This window comes from Lontra canadensis, unplaced genomic scaffold (assembly GCF_010015895.1).
Source record: "Lontra canadensis isolate GAN:19392208 unplaced genomic scaffold, GSC_riverotter_1.0 scaffold37, whole genome shotgun sequence".
Lineage (NCBI taxonomy): Eukaryota > Metazoa > Chordata > Mammalia > Carnivora > Mustelidae > Lontra > Lontra canadensis.
The window spans coordinates 15,138,556-15,144,739 of record NW_022631031.1 but is presented as its reverse complement, the minus strand read 5'-3'; the positions used below and the strand labels follow the sequence as shown (position 1 = coordinate 15,144,739).

General features: G+C 39.4%; 1 long non-coding RNA gene across 1 annotated transcript; it reads right to left on the bottom strand.

The window, feature by feature from the left end:
• Positions 1-266: 266 nt before the first annotated feature.
• LOC116874502 lies at positions 267-5,549 on the bottom strand. The gene is made up of 2 exons (XR_004384014.1): positions 5,432-5,549; positions 267-691 (listed from the first exon to the last, which is right to left on the bottom strand). It is a non-coding gene; the product is annotated as an uncharacterized LOC116874502 (long non-coding RNA).
• Between the last annotated feature and the right edge of the window lie 635 nt (positions 5,550-6,184).

Sequence of the window (6,184 nt, the reverse complement as noted above, 5' to 3'; positions counted from 1 at the left end):
CTCCCCCAACTTGTGCTCTCTAAAGTAAATCTTTAAAAAAAGAAATAAAGAAAATGTATCATGTAAAAAACCAGCAAGGGAGATATCTTCTTGAAAAACAAAACAAAACAAAACAAAAAACCCATGTTTTCAAAACATATGGAAATATCTGGAGAAGAGACCAAAACTTATTCCATTTATCTCCAGAAGGTAGAATCGGGGAAAAAGAGCTAGAAAGTGTATGATTAGTTTCCCAGAGCTGCTGTAGCAAAATACCACAAACTGAATGGCTTAAAACAACAGACATTTATTCTCTCACAGTTCTGGAGCACGAAGTCCAAGATCAGGTATCAGCAGGATCATGCTCTCCAGAGGCTCCAGGGACGAATCCTTCCTTGCCTCCTTCGGCTCCTGGAGGTTCCCGGCAATCCCTGGTGTTCCTTGGCTTATAGGTGCATTACAGCATTGTTACGTGGCATTCTCCCCTCAAAGTGCCTGTGTCTCTGTGTCTTCTCCAATTTGCAGGACATCACTTGTATTGAATTAGGGTCCACCCTCCTCCAGGATGACCTCACCTTACCTAATCACATCTTCGATGATTCCATTCCCAAATATGGTCACATTCGGAGATACTGGGAGTTAGGACTTCAGCATTATCTTTTAAGGGGACACTCTTTAATCCAGGTCAGATAGTATATAAGGAGACTTCAGTCTGAAAGAAATAACTTTCTAGTAAGATTTATTCAAAAGTGCAGTAATTTTGAGTTAATTCCCATCAGTGAGCGTAGTCAGGGGTGATCACTTCAAAGATGTTAAGAAATAACTAATTCATTGGTTAGGTTATTAGCCTAGAAAATATTAAATTCCTTTTTAGCTGTAGGTCAACAGGCAATAAGCTCATGACCTAAGTAAAATTACATCACTGTTTCATTAACATTGCCACATAAAACTTCAGCTTACATCTCCACTCACTGACTATATAAGCTACTGTACTTGGTGCTATGAGGAAGTACAAACACATCTCCTCCCCCAGATCTGCCCCTCACCTTGTGTTTTGGTGAAAGTCATCAGCCTCCTCTCAGTTGTCCAAGCCAGAAATATGGGGTTCATGTTAAGTATAAGCATACCGACTTAGAGCCTGGATTCTGGAGTCCGTCAGATTCAGACTTCAATTCCTGCTCCATCACTTCTAAGCTGTCATCTTGGGCAAATTGATGATGGTTGAGTTGTCCATTTTCTTATACTTGACTTCAGGCCATTGCCATCCTTTGTCTTTATTGCTTAAAACTTCCTAATTCTAATTGAGGTATAACATTCAGTAAACTACTAATGCTTAAGTGTGGAATTTAATGAGTTTTGACATACATATACACCTGTGAAACCAAGATAATCAAGTATCCATCACCTCCAAATGGTTTTTCCCACCACCCCACATCTCCAGGCAAACACTCCTCTGATTTTTGTCACTATACGTAAATTTGCATTTTCTAGAATTTAAAAAAAAAAAAACACAGTATACTTTTTGTGTGGGCATTTCCACTCAGCATAATATAAATTTATCAATGTTCTATCCCTTTTTTATTGCTGAGTAGTATTCTGATGTATGGATATCCCACTTTGGCTACCCATTCACCTACTGATGGTCATTTGGAATGTTTCCAGTCTGGATATTTTGCGAACTTGATACAAACCCTTCTGTACAAGTCTTTGTGTGGAGTGAAATGGCTGATTTGTATAGTAGGTATATGTTTAATGTGGGGCTTGAACTTATGATGTTGAGATCAAGACCTGCGCTTAGATCAAGAGTCAGACACTTAAGTGACTGAGGCACCTAGGGGCCCCTATGTTTAACTTTTTAAAAAGCTACCAGATAGTTTTTCAAAGTGGTTATACAATTTCACATTGCCATCAGTAGTATAGAAAACTTCCCATTACTCCACATCCTTGCCAAAACTTGGTAAGGTCAGTGTAGCAAGTGTGCAGTGGTTATCTTGTACTTTTAATCTGTAGTCCCCTAATAACAAATGATACTCAGCAGCTTTTCATCTATTTACTTGCCATCTCTGTATTTCCTTCAGGTTAGTTCAAGTAAAAAAAAAAAAAATCACAAACAGTTTAAAATTGGGTTGTTTGCTTCATGTTATTATATCCTTAGAGTTTTTTTAAAATCTAAATACAAGTCTGGGGCGCCTGGGTGTCCCAGTGGGTTAAACCACTGCCTTCGGCTCAGGTCATGGTCTGAGGGTCCTGGGATCAAGCCCCATGTTGGGCTCTCTGCTTGCAGAGAGCCTGCTTCCCCCTCTGTCTCTGCCTGCCTTCTGCCTACTTGTGATCTCTGTCAAATAAATAAATGAAATCTTTAAAAAAAAGAATCTAAATACAAGCCTTTATCATATATATATTTTGCAAATATACTGTTTTGTTGTTTCAATTTGTCCTCTGAAAACCTAAATTTTAAATCTTGTTGAGTCCAATTTATCAATCGATTTTAGTAATTTGGTTCATGGCTAAGAAATTTTTGCCAAATCCAAGATCTCAAAGCTTCTGTCTACCTGAAGAAGTTTCACAGTTTTACTCTTTGAATGTATGATTCATTTTGGGCTAAGTTTTGTATAGAAGATTTTTATTTTTTTGCAAATAGCTTTTCAAATGTTCTAGTACCATTTGTTGAATAGACTATTCTTCCCCCCTACAAGGACCTTGTTAAAAACCAATTTCTAGACTCTCCTTTCTGCTCCACTAATATGTCTATCTTTGTGCCAATACTTTATAATAAATTCAAGTCGTCCTCATCATTTGTCTGGTACTGATAATGGTCTCTTATTTTTAACTGTCCAGTTTTCTGATTCTTCAAATTCACTCTCCAGGACTACAGTCCCTGTCAACTATGAGAAAAAATCAAAACTCCAGGGACATCAGTCCCTGTCAACCATGAGATAAAATCAAAACTCCATTAATTTGGTCTTTCAAATTCTAGCTCTAGTTTCATCTTCCATTTTATTTTTACCATTCCTTCATCCAAATGCAATGCTCCAAACACTGCTCTCACCCTGGGTACTTCCTGTGCATCTTATCTCAGATGCCCTCATTTTCATTCTCCCACCTTTGCCTAGCAAATGCCCACCACTTCCCCTGGGAATTCTCACCTGAACTTAAGACAGCGTTGACTGTCCTCACCTTGATGTTCATTCAACACTCTGATTAGCCTATCACACCAACTGGCACACTATTTTAATTAACATTTGTCTTCCCTACCAGATCATAAGCTCCTTGAGATACAGAAGGCACTCAATATTTGTTTTAAAGATGAACAAGACAGGGCACCTGGGTGGCTCAGTGGGTTAAAGCCTCTGCCTTCAGCTCAGGTCATGATCCCAGGGTCCTGGGATCCAGCCCCACATCGGGCTCTCTGCTCAGCGGGGAGCCTGCTTCCCCCTCTTTGCCTGCCTCTCTGCCTACTTGTAATCTCTGTCAAATAAATAAATAAAATCTTAAAAAAAAAAAAAAGATGAACAAGACAGTTCCTTATTCTTTAAAAGTTCCCAACAGGATATGGTATGCAGAGCAGTAAACTGTATCAGATCCTGTCACTCCCCTCCACCCCCATACCTCCGATGCTTTCTAGGTCTATTGTTCCATGTTATTTCCTAGAAGGGATAACCCTGATCCCAGCGTCCTGGGACAGAGCCACGCATCCGCATCCGGCTCTTTGCTCAGCAGGAGCCTGCTTCTCCCTCTCCCTCTGCCTGCTGCTTTCCCTTCTTGTGCTCTGTCAAGTATAGTACGTGGAGGAAGCTATTCTCTTCCTAGGTCTTCAAACTTTCACCTACTCCTTGCCTCCTTCTGAGGACACTGCCAGAGACGTCACCTCAATCCAAGTTCAAAATCTGACATTCCCTGAACCATTCCAAGATGAACATCTCAACAGGATTGTTTCCTCAGGTGACCTTTACTCTGGGGATGGAACTCTGCTGGTTTCTGGGTTTAAACTAGTTCTGATGGGTGGGATGTTGGTACAGTGGTTCAGATTCCTGGTTTTATTTTCTGGGCAACATTCCCTGCCATACTGCTGACACAGTGGCTCCGTTGATTATCTCCTAGAATTGATAAATGAATGTCCTAAGGATGAAAGGAACGGAGTACTAGAGCCTCCACTGTTTACTGGAAACTGAAAGACCAATTTCTAACCTACCCTCACTCCCAAAGCCCTACACATCATTTGGCCTTTGGCTGCTGCTCCCCCACTGGCTTACTCTGAACCAGCCACATCAACTAGGTCGGCATTCATACATGCATATCCTGTCCCAGGGTTTCTGTACTTGGGATCATTGGACTTGCCAAGAACCCACCCACAAGGTTTATAATTTTCAAGTCATTACAGTTCTTCTTGCAGTCAACTCATTTCTGTGATTACCAAAAACTGCTATTTGCTGTACCTTGTAGTGCTCATCACTTTTGATGCTGCATTTTCTTTCTTATCCTGCCTATAACATAGGCCCTTTGAAGATAATGTGCTTTCTTTTATCTGTCATCACTCTTAGCATAAAAGTACTAAGTATTTGCTCAATGCCTGTTTTTAACCTTAGTATTAGGTTTACCTTTATAATCTCTGGTCTCCACAAATCTAACTTAAACCAATTATATTCTTAATTTATAAATAATTCAAGGTAACTGATTTTCCTCAGGTACAACAAAATATACGAAAACGTTTTTTAATAAAAAATCAAACCAGTTAAGAGTGGTTAATGATCTACTTCAAAGTAGTTGTTTTCAAACTCTCTGGGGTAGTAAGGATAGGGTGTTTTGCTTTGACACTTCTCACAGATGGTGGTTTAGATGTATGTTTCAAAACTGCTAGCACCTGAGTAAGTTTCTTTGGAAAAGTTAGTATAAAAATACAAGTACAATCAAATTAATTTAACAAACATTTATTAAAAGCTTATGGGATAGGTACTGTGTACTACATGCTGCGGACACAAGCACCATTGAGACATTGTCCCTTTTGTTAAAGAATCCAGGATAGAAAACTGGTAAGGAGTGGAAAGGGAAGAAGGACAAAAATACCCTGTAACTACATTTGAACTAGACTTTTCAGGTAGAAAAAGAGATGATGAACATTCTAGGAACATGGAAGAACATTAGCCAAGTACAGGTAGTCTTGTTTTGCCATTACTTATATGGAACAAGGTGTGTGGATAGCTGAAGAGCAGCCTGGGAACACCAGGATAATGGCAATGGCACTGGAGGGAAGGGAGAAATTTTAGATATATATTTTTTAAAGACAGGCTCAATAGAAATTAATGATGGAAAATTGTCAGATAGGACTAGTGTTAATTTTTCATCTGGATAACTAGGCTGGATAGAAATGCCATCGTGACAGGAAAGAAAATAGAAATGTGTTTTTGGGGGTGTGGGAGGGGGACATAAAAAACTTTAATATTAAGTTGGATACCTTTTCTGCAGGATATAGCCATCCTTATTAGGTTCTTGCCTGATGAGTTTTATCTACCCACAGTAGGTCCTTGGAGGCCAGGTACCTATATGAGAAGATAATTTCTACCTTGGTTTCTTACTTCTTCATTATTAAAACATTTCCATACGCCACTGAATTAGAAAGAGCACACAGGTCTCCCACTTATCTATTTTGCCTTAAGCAAACATTAAAAAGAAATCTCATAAGCAATTTAAAATATTTATTGACAGGAATTCCCAGCAGGACAGATATAGAACCACTGTGGCCTTGGCCCATATTACCCAAGCACAGAAAACGGTTAGTTGCAGCACTGGACTTCAATTCAGTTCATGTTTAATTCTGCCATATGTTAGAGTGAAAAGTACTAAGGAATATAGGGATTTCAACAGAATCACTTATCCACAATGGCTTAAACCTTCTATGAGAGGTAGAAATTCTTTTAAGGATTATAATAAAGGGAGAGAGTGTCACCAAAGTCCAAGTACAAAGGAAGCTGGACCTTACATTTATCTAACCAGTTACTCATCTAATGTTGAGGGCTGCAGAATGAGCATGCTGAGATAAGGCAGTTTTATGATAGCACAGCTGCCCCAGTGAGGAGTAAGGTGCTCCTGGGCATGCACATGCCCCGTGAATAGAAAACTTAGAAATCAGCGGAGAATATTAAATTTCTTCCTGTTATGAATAACAGGGATGCAGAGAGATATCCCTTCTTCTGCTTATCTCCTTTTC